Raw genomic sequence first — 18917 nt, 5'->3', positions numbered from 1 at the left:
GCCTCTCTCAAAATAACATAATTTTCTTGTTTTCTCCTCCTATGGTGAATTATGATAATTGATTTTTGAAGTTTAACCATTGCTGAATAACTGGAATAAACTCCATTTGGTCCAGGATAGATTATACTTTTCATATATTACTGGATTATATTTGCTAACATTTTATTAATTATTTTTGTTTCATGTTTATAAGAGAGATTAGTCTTAATTTCCCTTGTACTGTTCGTGTCAGGGTTTGTAATCCAGGTAATAATTTTTTTTTTAATGAATTATGAAATGTTCAAACTTTTTCTATTCTGTGGAAGAAATTTTGCAAAATTGATAATGCTTCTTCTCTAAATAATTTAGAAGTTACTGATGAAATTATCATTGCCTGAAGAAGTTTATTTTAAAATTATTATTTTGTATTTAAATCACACCCTTCTTCAGTAGATACAGGGATATTTCAATTTTCTATGTCTTCTTTTTTAATATTGGTAAACTTTTTATTTTTTCAAGGGTATATTAGTCAAAACCTACTGTAATAATGCTAAACAACTTTATAACTGAGTGGCTTGCCACAAGCTTTTGTTTTGTTGTTGATTTTCACAGATGTGTAGGTTCTGCTGAACTCAGCTGGGGTGCCTCCCCACTTGTAGGTAAAGTTCAGGTCAGCTCCACAAGCCTTATTCAGTCTACACAGGGCGTTCTTCAGTGGATAGGAAAAGGACAAGAGACAAAACCAAACCATGCAAACAAATTTAAAGCTTCTGCTCACTAACTGTCAGCTCAACTTTCATTGGCCAATTCAAGGCACAAGGCCAAGCCCGAAATCCACATGTAGGAGCAAGAGGGTGGATTAGGTCAAGTGTGAGAAGAGAACGATCAGCTGTCTCCAGGCAGGAAATTATTCTTTTCATCAAAATTTTCTAATTTATTATCACAAAGTATTTAACATATCATATTATTACGTCTTTACTATATTAAAATTTGTTGATGCTATCTACCTTTTCATTTCTGATCCTGTCAATCTGTGCCTTTCTTCTCTCTCTATTTACTTTTTCAGTTTTGTAAGTTCTGTCAATTTTATTATTCTTTCCAAATACCAACTTGCAGTTTTGTTAATTTTCTCTGATGCTTGTCTTTTAAATATTTCATTAACTTTTACATTTCTCCTTAACACTTGCCTCTACTTTCCATGAATTTAACTTGCTGTTGTTTTTCTTTTTATTGAAATATAATTGACATATAGCACTGTACCAGTTCAAGGTGTACAGCATAATGATTTGACTTACATATATTGTGATAGGATTAATGTCAGGGAGGGGGAAATTTTCCTCTCTGCTCCTCTTGAATTCTTGTGGCTGCACTTATAATAAAACTGACACAAGGCAGGTTAACAGGAGAAAAAGAAAAAAATAATAATTTACGCACACAGAGGTCTCAGAAATGGGACTTAGGAAGTGGCCAAAGCTGGCAGCATTTATACTATTTAGACAAAATCCCAATAAATTTGTGAGGAATAGGCCACCTGTCTTTATAAACTGTTTTATTGGAGCACAGCCATGTCCATTCAAGTACATACTGTCTATACCTGCTTTCACCTACAGTGACAGAAAAGTAGTTGTGGCAGAGAACATATGACCTGTGTATATAATAAGGAATGCATAGATTTAAATATATTTGATAAATTTAAATCCAATGAAAAGATATCAGGCATACCTCTTTTTTACTGTGCTTTGCTTTATAGCACTTTACAGATATTGTGTTTTTTACAAATTTAACATTTGTGGCAACCCTGTATCAAGCAAGCCTATAGGCACCATTTTTTTCCAACAGCATTTGTTCACTTTGTGTCTCTGTGTCACGTTTTGGTAATTCTCACAATATTTCAAATTTTTTCTTTATTGTTATATTTGTTATGGTGATCTGCGATCAGTGGTCTTTGATGTTACTATTGCAAAAAGATTATTACTCACTGAAGGCTCAGATGATGGTTAACATTTTTAGCAATAAAGTATTTTTTAATTAAAGTATTGTGGTTTTAGACATAATGTTATTGCACATTTTATAGACTACAGTAATGGTATAAACATAATTTTTATATGCCTTGCAAAACCAAGAAACTCATGTGACTCACTTGATTGCGATGATTGCTTTATTGTGGTGGTCTGGAACAGATCCCACGATATCTCCAAGGTATCCTCAATGAAGCAAAAATTGCTCCGTCTTTGGCCACTGAGAGCCTCTTCAAGGGCTTTGCCTCCAAAGTCATTTCAACAGAACCCCAGATGTTCACGCCCATCTTCTATTTTTTCTGCCCCAGACTTAGAATCAGCTACTTTTCCAAGAAGTTCTGCTTTCTTTTAGCAGGAAATCATAATTTAAAACAATCGGAGCAATATAAGTGCTCTTTTATTTGGTTGTTCATTTTCTATTGGACTTCAAGAGACATGTAATATATATTTTACCCAGAATTTTTTTTTTTTTTTTCTGCAGAAGGGTAGTTCAGGTTATTTAGCCTGACATACTTAAAAAAATGAAGTCTACTGCACCCTGTTTAACTTAAAGTGTCATGCTCTATTTCTACAGCATAGATAGCAATCTAAGTTTAATATGCACGGCTAAATCAATTTTTAAAGTCAATCCTCTATTTGTGAACAGTTAGGGTTTTTTTTTTTCTTCGAAATATTAGATTTGTATAAGCAGCACTTTCTATGATTAAATCTTGTTATATAATTCTAATGATTTGCATAGTTCAAGTTTCTGTAGGTGGAATTGCAGGTTCACATTTTCTGAGTATTTCAACAGTTTTGAAATAGATTTCAAGCCTGTGTGTGTGTGTGTGTGTGTGTGTGTGTGTGTGTGTTTTCTATTTTACTTAACAGTAGAGAATAGAGAGGACACTGGCCATGGGACATGGTATTCTAATATTTTTCGCTGTAAATTAATGGGTATCGGTAGAATCTGGCCTATCAGTATGTATAACAGGGACTTGGTCAGTATATTAGATGCCCCTAGAACCTAATTAGCAGGGAGCAAACTGATACAACTCACTTCCTCAGTCTTTAACAGGAAGAAGGAAGCCTGGGATCTGAGTTGATTATGTTCCATGAGGCTCAGCCTTGGACAGCCCGAGGATGCCCAAGACGTGGACATCCGGGTAAAGATGGGCAAGCACTGGGGCAAAAACAGATGCGAGGAACGTGCTGAAACAGCCCCCGCGGCGTAGAGGCTGCAGACAGTTGTGGAAACTAGGATTACCCTCTCCCCGCTCATCTGCGTCCCCATCGGCCACCAAGAGAGAGCCCAGAGGCATCAGCCCCTCTTCCCATTTACAACATTTTCTCAATAACCAATGAACTATGCTGCTTAGTTGCGCTTAGTTGCTTCTGGGTCCAAGCAGGATAAGGACCTCTCTTTGTCCTTGGCGAGGAGCCCCGGCTCCGGGTGTGGAGAAAGGAGCGGTTTTGTTGGGAAGAGGGAGGCGTGGACTCTCCATCTCATGGCCATTTCACAAGGTGGACGTCACAAGGGACGGGGGTAAGGCATTGACACAGCTGGCAACCCACAGTGTTAAATCTCCCGTAAAAGCGGTTGTTAAAACCAGAAGAAAAAAAAAGAAAAAAAAAAGAAAACGCAGCCTTCTGCAGACACCCCACGGCTGCTTATTCAGGAATTTCACAAAAGCCCAGGCCCCGTAATGAGGCCTCTGGTCCTGCCCCGCGTGGGTCCGGCTCAGCGTGAAGGGCAGACCACGTGATCCCCGCACAAGGAGGCCTAATTGGACGTTTTGCTGCTCAGATGGCGCTCTGGTTGCAGGAGGTTCAAGGGACCGCCGCCAGTTAGGGTTCCGAGGTGAGGGGGGATTTTTACACTTCATCCCCAGAGCTCAGCTAATGACTGTTAGGAAACGAAAGCTAATTCAGGGAGAACGGAAAAGGGGAGGAGAAGAAGGCCTCCGGGCCAAATTCTGAAATCTGATCGCCCCTTCCTAGGAGGAGACAGGAGAGCACAGCGCCCCAGGAATACCTTTTGCTCCTTCAACGCTGAAGACTAGTCAGTGCTCAGATGGTGGATGGGGCATCGGGCTCTAGAAGGTGACATGAATCGGAAAAGCAAATGCCTTACGATGCTGGAGTGGCCTCTCCATCAACCGTAAGGGCCTTCCCCCATGGCGTGGAAGCAGGTAGACTGGTTCACATCCTGCCTCAGCCACTGGATAGCTCTGGGCAAGTTTCTTCCTTCTCTAAGCCTTATTTTCATCAGCTGTGAGATGTGGGGTGAGTTGGTGCCTTCAGCATTATTGCAAAGATTAGAGGAAATAATAACCACATGCAAGTAGCCTGGCACACACCTGGGGGTCAGGCCACTCCACCTCTTCAGGACCGCTTCCTTTTTGCTGTGACTGACGGCAGGTGACCAGGCTGTTCTGTCTGAATAATCACCACCACCATCACCACAACTGACCTTTTTATTTTTATTTTCATAAATATATTTATTATTTGTAGCTCAAGAAATTCTGAGTTTATACAAAGATACCAGATAACCTAATAAATCTTCAAGGAGAATACTTCTTAATCTCCATGAGAAATAACATATTTGATTCTTTTTGTTGTTGCTTAGATTTAATCTATGTACATTATTAAAGGAACAAAACTGTGAAACACTGAAAGACTTTTAAGCTTCCCGTACTCCAGGCACCACGCTGAACGTGGATGAGCTCTTGTTACCCTCTTAGCATCCGGGACACACAGGGGAGTAGTTCCCTGTTCATAGCCCCGCCCCCATCCCCTCCTATCATTTGTTCCCTCCTATTCTTGTCCCTTCCCTCCTTTCCTGGGCAGGACAAGGGGTAAACTTCCCCTGAACCTGGATTCTCATTGCCAGGATTGCTTGTGGGGTGAGGGGGCTCCTGCTTTTGGGGGGCATGAAACACAGGGCTCAGCACTGTTCTAATGAAAGTGGGTCCAAGAGCAAGGGAAGGTCTGAGATGACAAAGAGGAAATGTGAGAAGGTCGAGATCTGAGGTTAAAAGGTCTGCGGCATACTTGGCCCTCCTTATCTGTGGTTCCACATCCACAACCAACCTCGGTCGAAAATATTTGGAAAAAAAAAAATTCAGGGCTTCCCTGGTGGCGCAGTGGTTGAGAATCTGCCTGCCAATGCAGGGGACACGGGTTCGAGCCCTGGTCTGGGAAGATCCCACATGCCGCGGAGCAACTAGGCCTGTGAGCCACAATTACTGAGCCTGCGTGTCTGGAGCCTGTGCTCCACAACAAGAGAGGCCACGACAGTGAGAGGCCCGCCCACCGCGATGAAGAGTGGCCCCCACTTGCCGCAACTAGAGAAAGCCCTCGCACAGAAACGAAGACCCAACACAGCCATAAATAAATAAATAAATAAATAAATAAATAAAAATTAAAAAAGACAAAACTGTAGTTCCCAGAGACTCTCACTAAAAAAAAAAAAAAGAAATTCAGAAAGTTCCAAAAGGCAAAACTTGAATTCACTGCCCTCAGGCAACTATTTATACAGCACTTACGTATTAGGTATTTCACGTAATCTAGAGATGCTTTAAAGTATATGAGAGGATGTGTCTAGGTTATATGCAAGTACTACACCATTTTAGAGACAGGACTTGAGTATCTGCAGATTTTGGTATCTCAGAGGGTCCTGGAACCAACCAATCCCCTGTGGATACTGAGGGACGACTGTATTCAATTGTCAGGATCACTCAGAGGAGATTCAGGGGGAAATATTCCAAAAGGCAACCATACTCATGGCACAGAAGTATTTATGGTATGTCTGTGGCAGAGCCTGTGAGGAGGAAGGTTCTGAGGTGTTTCTGACAAAGCCAGGTTCTCAGACTCCCTCCACTGGTGGCCTTTGACTGTTCTTCCTCTCTTGTTGTTTTGTTGTGTTTCTGAGAAAACTTTCATCCACTACAGGCCTGGGAGGTGGGTTTCTGTAATCTTTCCTCCAGGCTACACCTTTCTAGCTCCCTCTGCATTACGGTGGCCACGAAGTCACACAGATCACCTGTGCAGCAGTCTCCTTTCACACCTACATCCTTAAAAATAAACATTTAAAAAGGAGCCACCAATCGCGTTCTTATTTATCAACCATTTCTCAGGCTAGCGCCATCTAGATTCTGCCTTTATAACTGCTGTGGAACTTTGCTTGTCAAGGTGCTAACCACCAATGACCTCTTAAATGCTAAATCTGATGATTGCTTTTCCATCTTTATTTTATATGTCCTCTCCTCATTAGAGACTGCTGAGGAGAAGTCCTCTCCCTTGGACTCTTGGCTGGTTTTCCTCTCACACACTGTTCTCTCCACTCACTTGCTCAAATATTTCTAGGTAGCATCCTTTGGATTCATGAGGCCCCGCCCTCCCTTGACCTGGCCGTGTTCATCTGTATTTCTACCTCCTCCACTGGTCTTCTGATTTCCTCATCTTTGCATTCCTGTTTCCCATCCCTTTTAAAATTTTCTGTTACATATTGTGTGAGAGTCAAAGTAGAAGACTCCCAAGTTTCTTTCCAGCCCTAAAATTCAGTGCGTTTCTAAACTCTTGAGAACAAGTTTGATTTTCTTGTTTAATTCTAATTGAGGTATTTGATACTTCTTTATTCAAGTAAGATTCCAAATGAGTTATTTGTAGACCCAAATACATAACACACTAGAATAAAAAGAAAATTTTCTGTAAATTCCCTTAAGACCATAGGTCCTGAACTATGTTTCCTATCTGTTTGGAGTCCATAAAAGTCTTTAAATGTATTTTTTATATTTCCCCAAACTTCTGAAAAGAATATTAACATTTGGGGGTGGGGGAGTTGCGGCTTTCAGAATTTGACTAAAATTGTATCAACTCAGTGTAATAAAAGAGCCTAGCTATTCAGAAAAAAATTGGGGTACTTGGGGTAATGATTACCCCAATGCTGTCTTCCAAACTTCTCCTTAGTTTCCCATTTCTCCTATATTATTATTATTATCATTAGTTTGATAATTTCCAGGGCCTCCTTTTGAAGCTCCCCGTGTTTCTTTACTTGGCATCTCGTTCCTGTTTCATGGTTGCGATTTTTCTTACATGAAAGCAGAGAGAGAAGAGGATTTTTTTTTTTTTCTCGTTGCATCGTCTCTTTTTTTTCTGGACCATATTTATTTATTTTTCTTCTGGTCTCTATTTTTCATATTACAAACTATCCTTAGATGTCTGGCAGTCCTTGATTTCCAGCTCTTATTTTCAGAGTCATTCTTACAAAGCTCATTGGAAGCTCTGAGTGTGTGACGCACAGGCTTGGAGGGATCTGGCTGGACCAGTACGTGGGAAAACCTCTCCTGTCAGTTTCTGTAGGTCTTTCTTCTTGGCAGGGTCAGATTCCCCAGAGAAGACTACTAGTCTCCTGCTTAGTGGTGAAGAGTTGCTTGCCAGCCTTCTTGGAGCTGAACTGAAAAATAGTATAAGGTTGTCAGTATCCAGGACTTACACACGCACTGGAGTCCTCTGTTTTTAGTACACTGAGTCCTGCCCTAACTGTGCCAGGTGCCCACCAGGACAGACAGCTGCTGTTGTATTCTCTCAAAAGGCAAATCTCCAGTCTTGGACTCGGGCAAGGGAAGGACGGTCAGCAAGCTAATCCGGGTTGGGAGAGGATCTGACTGCTTCTTAAATCAATTTTCAACCAGTCCTCATTCATTTAGCTCCTTTCCTTCAAACTGGCTTCTAGCGTGCCTGGCTCCCCCAGTTATTGAGTCTTTTGAAGATTCTGGTACAAATTGGGTTTGCTCCTGGCTTTCCCTCCTTCTCATTTGGGATTCAATTTTCTCAAGCCTCAAAGATATTTCACTCATTGTCCGTCTGATTTGCACCATTTGGAATTTCATTACTGTTTTCTTCTTTCATATCTTCGGAGGGTATGCTTTAGAGTTATTTTAGTGAGATTTCAGGAGGGAATAGAAGTAGCCGTAGGTGGCCCATATATCATCTTACCCCATCCTCTCTGATTTTCAATTCACCTGAATTAGTAGTACACGTCACATCAGCAGTACCATTTTTCAGGGTCTTCATTCCTGAAGATATCTTTGTTTAGTTCTTAGACTTGAATGATAATATGGCTGGGAATAGTACTTCTTTTTTTTTTTTTTTTTAAACATCTTTATTGAAGTATAATTGCCTTACAATGGTGTGTTAGCTTCTGCTTTATAACAAAGTGAATCAGTTATACATATACAGTATGTTCCCATTTCTCTTCCCTCTTGCATCTCCCTCCCTCCCACCCTCCCCATCCCACCCCTCTAGGTGGTCACAAAGCACCGAGCTGATCTCCCTGTGCTATGCGGCTGCTTCCCACTAGCTATCTATTTTACATTTGGTAGTGTATATATGTCCATGACACTCTCTTACCCTGTCACATCTCACCCCACCCCCTCCCCATATCCTCAAGTCCATTCTCTAGTAGGTCTGTGTCTTTATTCCCGTTTTGCCACTAGGTTCTTCATGGCCTTTTTATTTTATTTTTTTTCCTTAGATTCCGTATATATGTATTAGCATACTGTATTTGTTTTTCTCTTTCTGACTTACTTCACTCTGTATGACAGACTCTAACTCCATCCACCTCATTACAAATACCTCCATTTCATTTCTTTTTATGGCTGAGTAATATTCCATTGTATATATGTGCCACATCTTCTTTATCCATTCATCTGTTGATGGACATTTAGGTTGCTTCCATGTCCTGGCTATTGTAAATAGAGCTGCAATGAACATTTTGGTACATGACTCTTTTTGACCTATGGTTTTCTCAGGGTATATGCCCAGTAGTGGGATTGCTGGGTCGTATGGTAGTTCTATTTGTAGTTTTTTAAGGAACCTCCATACTGTTCTCCATAGTGGCTGTATCAATTTACATTCCCACCAACAGTGCAAGAGTGTTCCCTTTCCTCCACACCCTCTCCAACATTTATTGTTTCTAGATTTTTTGATGATGGCCATTCTGACCGGTGTGAGATGATATCTCATTGTAGTTTTGATTTGCATTTCTCTAATGATTAATGATGTTGAGCATTCTTTCATGTGTCTGTAGGCCATCTGTATATCTTCTTTGGAGAAATGTCTATTTAGGTCTTCTGCCCATTTTTGGATTGGGTTGTTCGTTTTTTTGTTATTGAGCTGCATGAGCTGCTTGTAAATCTTGGAGATTAATCCTTTGTCAGTTGCTTCATTTGCAAATATTTTCTCCCATTCTGATGCTGGTCTTTTGGTCTTGTTTATGGTTTCCTTTGCTGTGCAAAAGCTTTTAAGTTTCATTAGGTCCCATTTGTTTATTTGTGTTCTTATTTCCATTTCTCTGGGAGCTGGGTCAAAAAGAATCTTGCTGTGATGTATGTCATAGAGTGTTCTGCCTATGTTTTCCTCTAAGAGTTTGATAGTGTCTGCCCTTACACTTAGGTCTTTAATCCATTTTGAGTTTATTTTTGTGCATGGTGTCAGGGAGTGTTCTAATTTCATACTTTTATATGTACCTGTCCAATTTTCCCAGCACCACTTATTGAAGAGGCTGTCTTTTCTCCACTGTATATGCTTGCCTCCTTTATCAAAGATAAGGTGACCATATGTGTGTGGGTTTATCTCTGGGCTTTCTATCCTGTTCCATTGATCTATATTTCTGTTTTTGTGCCAGTACCAAACTGTCTTGATTACTGAAGCTTTGTAGTATAGTCTGAAGTCAGGGAGCCTGATTCCCCCAGCTCCATTTTTCGTTCTCAAGATTGCTTTGGCTATTCGGGGTCTTTTGTGTCTCCATACAAATTGTGAAATTTTTTGTTCTAGTTCTGTGAAAAATGCCAGTGGTAGTTTGATAGGGATTGCATTGAATCTGTAGATTGCTTTGGGTAGTAGAGTCATTTTCACAATGTTGATTCTTCCAATCCAGGAATATGGTATATCTCTCCATCTATTTGTATCATCTTTAATTTCTTTCATCAGTGTCTTATAATTTTCTGCATACAGGTCTATTGTCTCCTTAGGTAGGTTTATTCCTTGATATTTTATTCTTTTTGTTGCACTGGTAAACGGGAGTGTTTTCTTAATTTCACTTTCAGATTTTTCGTCATTAGTGTATAGAAATGCAAGAGATTTCTGTGCATTAATTTTGTATCCTGCTACTTTACCAAATTCATTGATTAGCTCTAGGAGTTTTCTGGTAGCATCTTTAGGATTCTCTATGTATAGTATCATGTCATCTGCAAATAGTGACAGCTTTACTTCTTCTTTTCCGATTTGGATTCCTTTTATTTCTTTGTCTTCTCTGATTGCTGTGGCTAACACTTCCAAAACTATGTTGAATAATAGTGGTGAGAGTGGGCAACCTTGTCTTTTTCCTGATCTTAGTGGAAATGGTTTCAGTTTTTCACCACTGAGAATGATGTTGGCTGTGGGTTTGTCATATATGGCCTTTATTATGTTGAGGAAAGTTCCCTCTATGCCTACTTTCTGCAGGGCTTTTATCATAAATCGGTGTTGAATTTTGTCGAAAGCTTTCTCTGCATCTATTGAGATGATCATATGGTTTTTCTCCTTCAATTTGTTAATATGGTGTATCACATTGATTGATTTGCGTATGTTGAAGAATCCTTGCATTCCTGGGATAAACCCCACTTGATCATGGTGTATGATCCTTTTAATGTGCTGTTGGATTCTGTTTGCTAGTATTTTGTTGAGGATTTTTGCATCTATGTTCATCAGTGATATTGGCCTGTAGTTTTCTTTCTTTGTGACATCTTTGTCTGGTTTTGGTATCAGGGTGATGGTGGCCTCGTAGAATGAGTTTGGGAGTGTTCCTCCCTCTGCAATATTTTGGAAGAGTTTGAGAAGGATAGGTGTTAGCTCTTCTCTAAATGTTTGATAGAATTCGCCTGTGAAGCCATCTGGTCCTGGGCTTTTGTTTGTTGGAAGGTTTTTAATCACAGTTTCAATTTCAGTGCTTGTGATTGGTCTGTTCATATTTTCTATTTCTTCCTGGTTCAGTCTCGGCAGTTTGTGCATTTCTAAGAATCTGTCCATTTCTTCCAGGTTGTCCATTTTATTGGCATAGAGTTGCTTGTAGTAATCTCTCATGATCTTTTGTATTTCTGCAGTGTCAGTGGTTACTTCTCCTTTTTCATTTCTATTTCTATTGATTTGAGTCTTCTCCCTTTTTCTCTTGATGAGTCTGGCTAATGGTTTATCAATTTTGTTTATCTTCTCAAAGAACCAGCTTTTAGTTTCATTGATTTTTGCTATTGTTTCCTTCACTTCTTTTTCATTTATTTCTGACATAATCTTTATGATTTCTTTCCTTCTGCTGGCTTTGGGGTTTTTTTGTTCTTCTTTCTCTAATTGCTTTAGGTGCAAGGTTAGGTTGTTTATTCGAGATGTTTCCTGTTTCTTGAGGTAGGCTTGTATTGCTATAAACTTCCCTCTTAGCACTGCTTTTGCTGCGTCCCATAGGTTTTGGGTCGTCGTATCTCCATTGTCATTTGTTTCTAGGTATTTTTTGATTTCCCCTTTGATTTCTTCAGTGATCACTTCGTTATTAAGTAATGTATTGTGTAGCCTCCACGTGTTTGTATTTTTTACAGGTCTTTTCCTGTAATTGATATCTAGTCTCATAGCGTTGTGGTCGGAAAAGATACTTGATACGATTTCAATTTTCTTAAATTTACCAAGGCTTGATTTGTGACCCAAGATATGATCTATCCTGGAGAATGTTCCATGAGCACTTGAGAAAAATGTGTATTCTGTTGTTTTTGGGTGGAATGTCCTATAAATATCAATTAAGCCCATCTTGTTTAATGTATCATTTAAAGCTTGTGTTTCCTTATTTATTTTCATTTTGGATGATCTGTCCATTGGTGAAAGTGGGGTGTTAAAGTCCCCTACTATGATTGTGTTGCTGTCGAGTTCCCCTTTTATGGCTGTTAGTATTTGCCTTATGTATTGAGGTGCTCCTATGTTGGGTGCATAAATATTTACAATTGTTATACCTTCCTCTTGGATCGATCCCTTGATCATTATATAGTGTCCTTCTTTGTCTCTTGTAATAGTCTTTATTTTAAAGTCTATTTTGTCTGATAGGAGAATTACTACTCCAGCTTTCTTTTGATTTCCATTTGCATGGACTATCTTTTTCCATCCCCTCACTTTCAGTCTGTATGTGTCTCTAGGTCTGAAGTGGGTCTCTTGTAGACAGCATATATATGGGTCTTGTTTTTGTATCCATTCAGCCAGCCTGTGTCTTTTGGTGGGAGCGTTTAATCCATTTACATTCAAGGTAATTATCGATATGTATGTTCCTATTCCCATTTTCTTAAATGTTTTGGGTTTGTTATTGTAGGTGTTTTCCTTCTCTTGTGTTTCTTGCCTAGAGAAGTTCCTTTAGCATTTGTTGTAAAGCTGGTTTGATGGTGCTGAATTCTCTCAGCTTTTGCTTGTCTGTAAAGGTTTTAATTTCTCCATCATATCTGAATGAGATCCTTGCTGGGTAGAGTAATCTTGGTTGTAGGTTTTTCTCCTTCATCACTTTAAGTATATCCTGCCACTCCCTTCTGGCTTGCAGAGTTTCTGCTGAAAGATCAGATGTTAACCTTATGGGGATTCCCTTGTGTGTTATTTGTTGTTTTCCCCTTGCTGCTTTTAATATGTTTTCCTTATATTTAATTTTTGACAGTTTGATTAATATGTGTCTTGGCGTGTTTCTCCCTGGGTTTATCGTGTATAGGACTCTCTGTGCTTCCAGGACTTGATTAACTATTTCCTTTCCCATATTAGGGAAGTTTTCAACTATAATCTCTTCAAATATTTTCTCAGTCCCTTTCTTTTTCTCTTCTTCTTCTGGGACCCCTATAATTCGAATGTTGGTGCGTTTAATGTTGTCCCAGATGTCTCTCAGACTGTCCTCAGTTCTTTTCATTCTTTTTTCTTTATCCTGCTCTGCAGTAGTTATTTCCACCATTTTATCTTCCAGGTCACTTATCCTTTCTTCTGCCTCAGTTATTCTGCTATTGATCCCATCTAGAGTATTTTTAATTTCATTTATTGTGTTTTTCATCGTTGCTTGGTTCCTCTTTAGTTCTTCTACGTCCTTGTTAAATGTTTCTTGCATTTTGTCTATTCTATTTCCAAGATTTTGGATAATCCTTACTATCATTATTCTGAATTCTTTTTCAGGTAGACTACCTATTTCCTCTTCATTTGTTAAGTCTGGTGTATTTTGACCCTGGTCCTTCATCTGCTGTGTGTTTTTCTGTCGTCTCATTTTGCTTATCTTACTGTGTTTGGGGTCTCCTTTTCACAGGCTGCAGGTTCGTAGTTCCCGTTGTTTTTGGTGTCTGTCCCCAGTGGCTAAGGTTGGTTCAGTGGGTTGTGTAGGCTTCATGGTGGAGGGAACCAGTGGTTGAGTTCTGGTGGATGAGGCTGGATCTTGTCTTTCTGGTGGGCACGTCCACGTCTGGTGGTGTATTTTGGGGTGTCTGTGGCCTTATTATGATTTTAGGCAGCCTCTCTGCTAATGGATGGGGCTGTGTTCCTGTCTTGCTAGTTGTTTGGCATAGGGTGTTCAGCACTGTAGCTTGCTGGTCATTGAGTGATGCTGGGTCTTGATGTTGAGATGGAGATCTCTGAGAGATTTTTGCCGTTTGGTATTACGTGGAGCTGGGAGGTCTCTTGTGGACCAGTGTCCTGAAGTTGTCTCTCCCACCTCAGAGGTACGGCCCTGATGCCTGGCTGGAGCACCAAGAGCCTTTCGTCCAGACGGCTCAGTGTAAAAGGGAGAAAAGATAGAAAGAAAGAAAGAAAGAGGCTATAATATAGTGAAATAAAATAAAGCTATTATAAAGCAAAGCTATACAGACAAAATCTCACCCAGAAGCATATACATATACACTCACAAAAAAAAGGAAAAGGGGAAAAATTAATATATCCTGCTCCCAAAGTCCACCTCCTGAATTTGGGATGATTCGTTGTCTATTCAGGTATTCAACAGATGCAGGCACATCAAGTTGTTTGTGGAGATTTAATCCACTGCTTCTGAGGCTGCTGGGAGAGATTTCCCCTTCTCTTCTCTGTTCGAACAGCTCCTGGGGATCAGCTGTGGATTTGGACCCGCCTCTGCGTGTAGGTCGCCTGAGGGCGTCTGTTCCCCGCCCAGACAGGACGGGGTTAAAGGCGCAGCTGCTTCGGGGGCTCTGGCTCACTCAGGCGGGGGGAGGGAGCGGTACGGAGGAGGCGGGGCGCGCCTGCGGCGTCAGAGGCGTCGTGACGTTGCAGCAGCGTGTGGCGCGCCGTGCGTTCTCCCGGGGAAGTTGTCCCTGGATCACGGGAGCCTGGCCGTGGCGGGCTGCACCGGCTCCCCGGAGGGGCGGTGTGGAGAGTGACCTGTGCTCGCACACAGGCTTCTTGGTGGCGGCAGCAGCAGCCTTAGCGTCTCCTGCCCGTCTCTGGGGTCCGTGCTGATGGCCGCGGCTCGCGCCCATCTCTGGAGCTCGTTTAGGAGGCGCTCTGAATCCCCTCTCCTCGCGCACCAGGAAACAGAGGTAAGAAAAAGTCTCTTGCCTCTTCGGCAGCTGCAGACGTTTTCCCGGACTCCCTCCCGGCTAGCTGTGGTGCGCTAACCCCTTCAGGCTGTGTTCACGCCGCCAACCCCAGTCCTCTCCCTGCGATCTGACCGAAGCCCGAGCCTCAGCTCCCAGCCCCGCCCGCCCCGGCGGGGGAGCAGACGAGCCTCTCGGGCTGGTGAGCGCTGCTCGGCGCCGAGCCTCTGTGCGGGAGTCTCTCCGCTTTGCCCTCCGCACCCCTGTGGCTGCGCTCTCCTCCGCGGCTCCGAAGCTTCCCCCCTCTGCCACCCGCAGTCTCCGCCCGCAAAGGGGCTCCTAGTGCGTGGAAACATTTCCTCCTTCACGGCTCCCTCCCACTGGTGCAGGTCCCGTTCCTATTCTTTTGTCTCTGTTGTTTCTTTTTTCTTTTGCCCTACCCAAGTACGGGGGGAGTTTCTTGCCTTTTGGGAGGTCTGACGTTTTCTGCCAGCGTTCAGTGGGTGTTCTGTAGGAGCAGTTCCACGTGTAGATGTATTTCTACTGTATCTGTGGGAAGGAAGGTGATCTCCGCGTCTTACTCTTCCGCCATCTTCTCTCCTCCCCTGGGAATAGTACTTCTTAATCGTCATTGAAAAATTATTTTTCCTCATTACTTTAGAGATAATCTCCACTGTCTTCTTGAAACAAGTGGTGCCAGTGATAAATCTTATTTCCATCTTCTTCTCATTCCTTTGTAGGTTATCTTCTCAAAATCTCTGTAAGCTCTTAGGATTTTCTTTATCCTTTAGTCTTCTGAAATTTCTCTACTTTCTCCTTCTCAATTTGCTGTTAAATATATGCTAGAAGTTTTCAGTCTGTCCCCCATGGCTCCTAACTTTTCCTGCATTGAGGGATTACTCCTCACCTAGCTGTGCCGTGTCACTAGCTGGCTCCACAGCTATGTCCTCTCTGTTCATTTCCTTAACGTGGTGGCATTGCCTTTTCATTTAGATACCTTTACTTGTGCTTAAATGCCTCATGCCATGAATCCTGTCGTATCAGGCTGATGTATGAAAGATATCTCCATTTATTGATGTCTGTGGAAATGTCTCTCTTTTCGATGCTGCTTTTCCTCAGATGTTGATGTCTCACTGTGGATTGACTTTTTTTCCTATCTTAAAGTGTTCGTTTTCTGTGATGATGGGACGGTATCGCTACTGGGTAGATTCTCAGGTAGCCACTCTGTGGTGAGACGACGTTACTGATCTCCTTTGTGTGCAGGTACAGGGCATTGCTCCTCCTCTCCAGCCCCGCCTTCGGTGGTACCTGGTACCTGAGTAAGGGGGCAGGAGGAGGATGGAGGGAGAGGCCAAACTCCCAGGTTATTCTTTCTGTTGTTCTCCAGCCAAACACCCACTTGTCTCCTTGCCTCTTGCTTTTTATATCCACCATCGCAGAGCAACAACTCTCCACCTGTTCCCACCTGCCTATTAACCCTCCTCTGAAGGAGTTTCGGGCTTGGTATCCTCCTTTGGTCTAATCCAATCTGCATTCCATTATTGAGAGATTCTTCAAACTGTCTGGCCCATTGATGACACCCTTCTCATTTTCTAGTATTATTATAGATTTTTAAAATAAATATTTTAAAATAAACATTTTCTATAATTTCTATGGATTTGTGTAGAAGTGTAGCCTGTTGCTTGTTTCATGTCAGCATCTTTCACCCATGTGAATATCTTTATTCACAAACATCTTCCACAGTCACTCTTCTGCTCACTTTAATTTGGCCCCCCTTTCATTACATCACCCAAACTGCCCTTGCTAAGGTGACCAATAGCCTCCATATTGAAAAATTCAATGGAAAATTATACCCCTCATCTCATTAGACTCTTCAGCAGGCTCTAACTTAACTCACAGCAGCTTCACTCTTTTCTCTTAGCTCCTGTGACCTCATGGTGTCTTTCTTTCCCTCCTTTCTCTCTTTCTTTCCCTCCTTTCTCTCTTTCTTTCCCTCCTTCCTCTCTGGTTGCTCCTTCTCAGTCTCCCCTGCCAGTGCCTCTGCCCCTGGGAGATCTGCGTGAATGTTGGGAATCTTCAGGGCTCAGTCCTGAGACTTCTTTCTTCTCTCCTGGTGGCTTCATTTATTGAAATAGCTTTAAATCCCATCTAGTATCTGATAGGATTGCTCCAAAGGGGGAAAAAAACCCTACATATATATATAGTATAAATATATATATATATATATACTTGTTCCTCAGTGTCTGTGGGGGATTGGTTCCAGAACAAATCTGCAAAATCTGCAGATAACCTAAGCACATTATCTCCTATACTTTGAATCATCTCTAGATTACTTATAACACCTAATACAATGTAAATGCTATGTAAATAGTTGTAAATACAATGTAAAGGCTATGTAAATAGTTGTCTGCACATGGCAAATTCAAGTTTTGTTTTTTGGGAACTTTCTGACAATTTTTTTTTCCAAATAATTTTGATCTACAGTTGGTTGAATCTGCAGATGCTGAACTTGTGGATATGGAGGGCCAGGTGTGTGTGTATGTGTATGTGTGTGTGTGTGTGTGTGTGTGTGTGTGTGTGTGTGTGAATAAAACATCTTGGATCTTTCTTCTGTGGTTCAACAGTCAACTTAAATATTCAAATGTCTATGACATGTGACTTTCCCCAATTCTTAATACCAGTACCCTGGTACAGGTCTTCAAGCTTATTGTCACAGGCTGGTTTCCTAGAGACAGACCCTGAGACTGGAGATTAGCAATTAGTGCACAGGTCATTTGTCAGGGGGTTTTTTTGGGATCAACGCCTTGGGGCTGAGGAGAACGAAGCAGGACTGGGCAGAAAGGGAAGCTGGGCCACAGTGCGGTCCTAGTGAAGGCTTCAGGGACCCCGAGGGTGCTGTAGAGCTGGGATGGTCCTTCAGCCTTGTCCCAAGTCAGGGTGGGGAAGCTGGGCCACAGTGCGGTCCTAGTGAAGGCTTCAGGGACCCCTGAGGGAGCTGTAGAGCTGGGATGGTCCTTCAGCCTTGTCGCAAGTCAGGGTGGGGAAGCTGGGCCTTTGCACCCACCCTGAACAGTCATTAGATGTGAGTTGCCCCTGGAGGGATGTGTGGCCTTGGCCACAGCAGTTTTCTCAGCCGAGGCCTTCCTCGAAGAAGCTGACAGCTGAGGCCTGTCTCCTGGCAGCTCTCTCCGCTGCTGGGGGCATAAGTTCTTCGTCCCTGAAGAGGGATCAGGGCAACACGGCATAGCACCCACCACACCCTTTCTGAATCACTGAATCAACCTCCTAACTGATTTCCCCCAACCCATCCGTTCTCACACAACTGCTAAAGTGAAACTTTTATAAAAAGATACTTTGTTACATCATTTCAGTGGCTTCCTCATTTCAGTGGCTTCCGTTGCCTTCCAATTACAATTGAAGCGATTAACAATATGGTCTAAAGTTCCCTCACGTTTTGTCACTTACATACTTCACACGCCTCAGCTTCCACCACACCCACGTTCCAGCCCATCTCCAAATACTCGTTCTCCTGAACGTTACACTGTTGCTCACGTTCCTGTGATTTGAGCTTTCTGTTGTCTCTGGTACCAGTGAGGTCCTCTTCCTCTCCACCTGCTTCTCTTCTATTTCCTCCCTTCACATTCAGCTTGGGCATCGTCTCCCCGGGTAAATCTCACCTAAGCTCCCCAGCTGCTCAAATTCCTCATTACACTGAAATCTCAGGACCGGGGGGATTAAGTCTTTTTCAACTTTGTATCCTCCAGTCTAGAGCAGTGACAGTAAGAGGTTCAGGGTCACCAGTTACAATGTGGGCGTGTGGGCGTTTTCCCCTGAACATCCTTTTTTTTTTTTTTTTTTTTTTTTACAAAGCTACTTTTAATACTTTGGGGTGAGCCCCACAGGAATAAAAAACACTGGGGAGGGTTAACCCCCTCACCCCCAGGAGTGGCCCAGGGTGAGAGAGGCTACCTGAGTGGAAGGAAGCACACAAGGGACTCGCTGCAAATGCAGGGCAAAGAGATGCCATGGGTGCTGGGAACGGTGAGCACGACCGGAGAGAAGGAGGGTGTGGTGGGACTGGCTCCAGGCACACAGGCGGGGGGCAAGAGGGTTGGAGGCTTGGTATTCTCCGATACCAGCTAGGTATCCTGGATCTATGCCGCCTACCCAGAGGTGGCATCAGAATACCGGCTGAGGGCTCAGTCCCGTGCCCCTCCCCCCGCCACACACACACACACACACACACACACACACACTTCAGACACCATTCGCAAGCCTAGGTTGTCATCTGTGCTTCTGACTGACCAGTTAAAGCATGGAGGTTCCCACAACCCACAACCCCCTCCTTGGGTTCCATTAATTT

This window comes from Balaenoptera musculus, chromosome 8, assembly GCF_009873245.2.
Source record: "Balaenoptera musculus isolate JJ_BM4_2016_0621 chromosome 8, mBalMus1.pri.v3, whole genome shotgun sequence".
In the NCBI taxonomy this organism is placed as follows: domain Eukaryota; kingdom Metazoa; phylum Chordata; class Mammalia; order Artiodactyla; family Balaenopteridae; genus Balaenoptera; species Balaenoptera musculus.
This window is presented reverse-complemented; position numbering follows the sequence as displayed.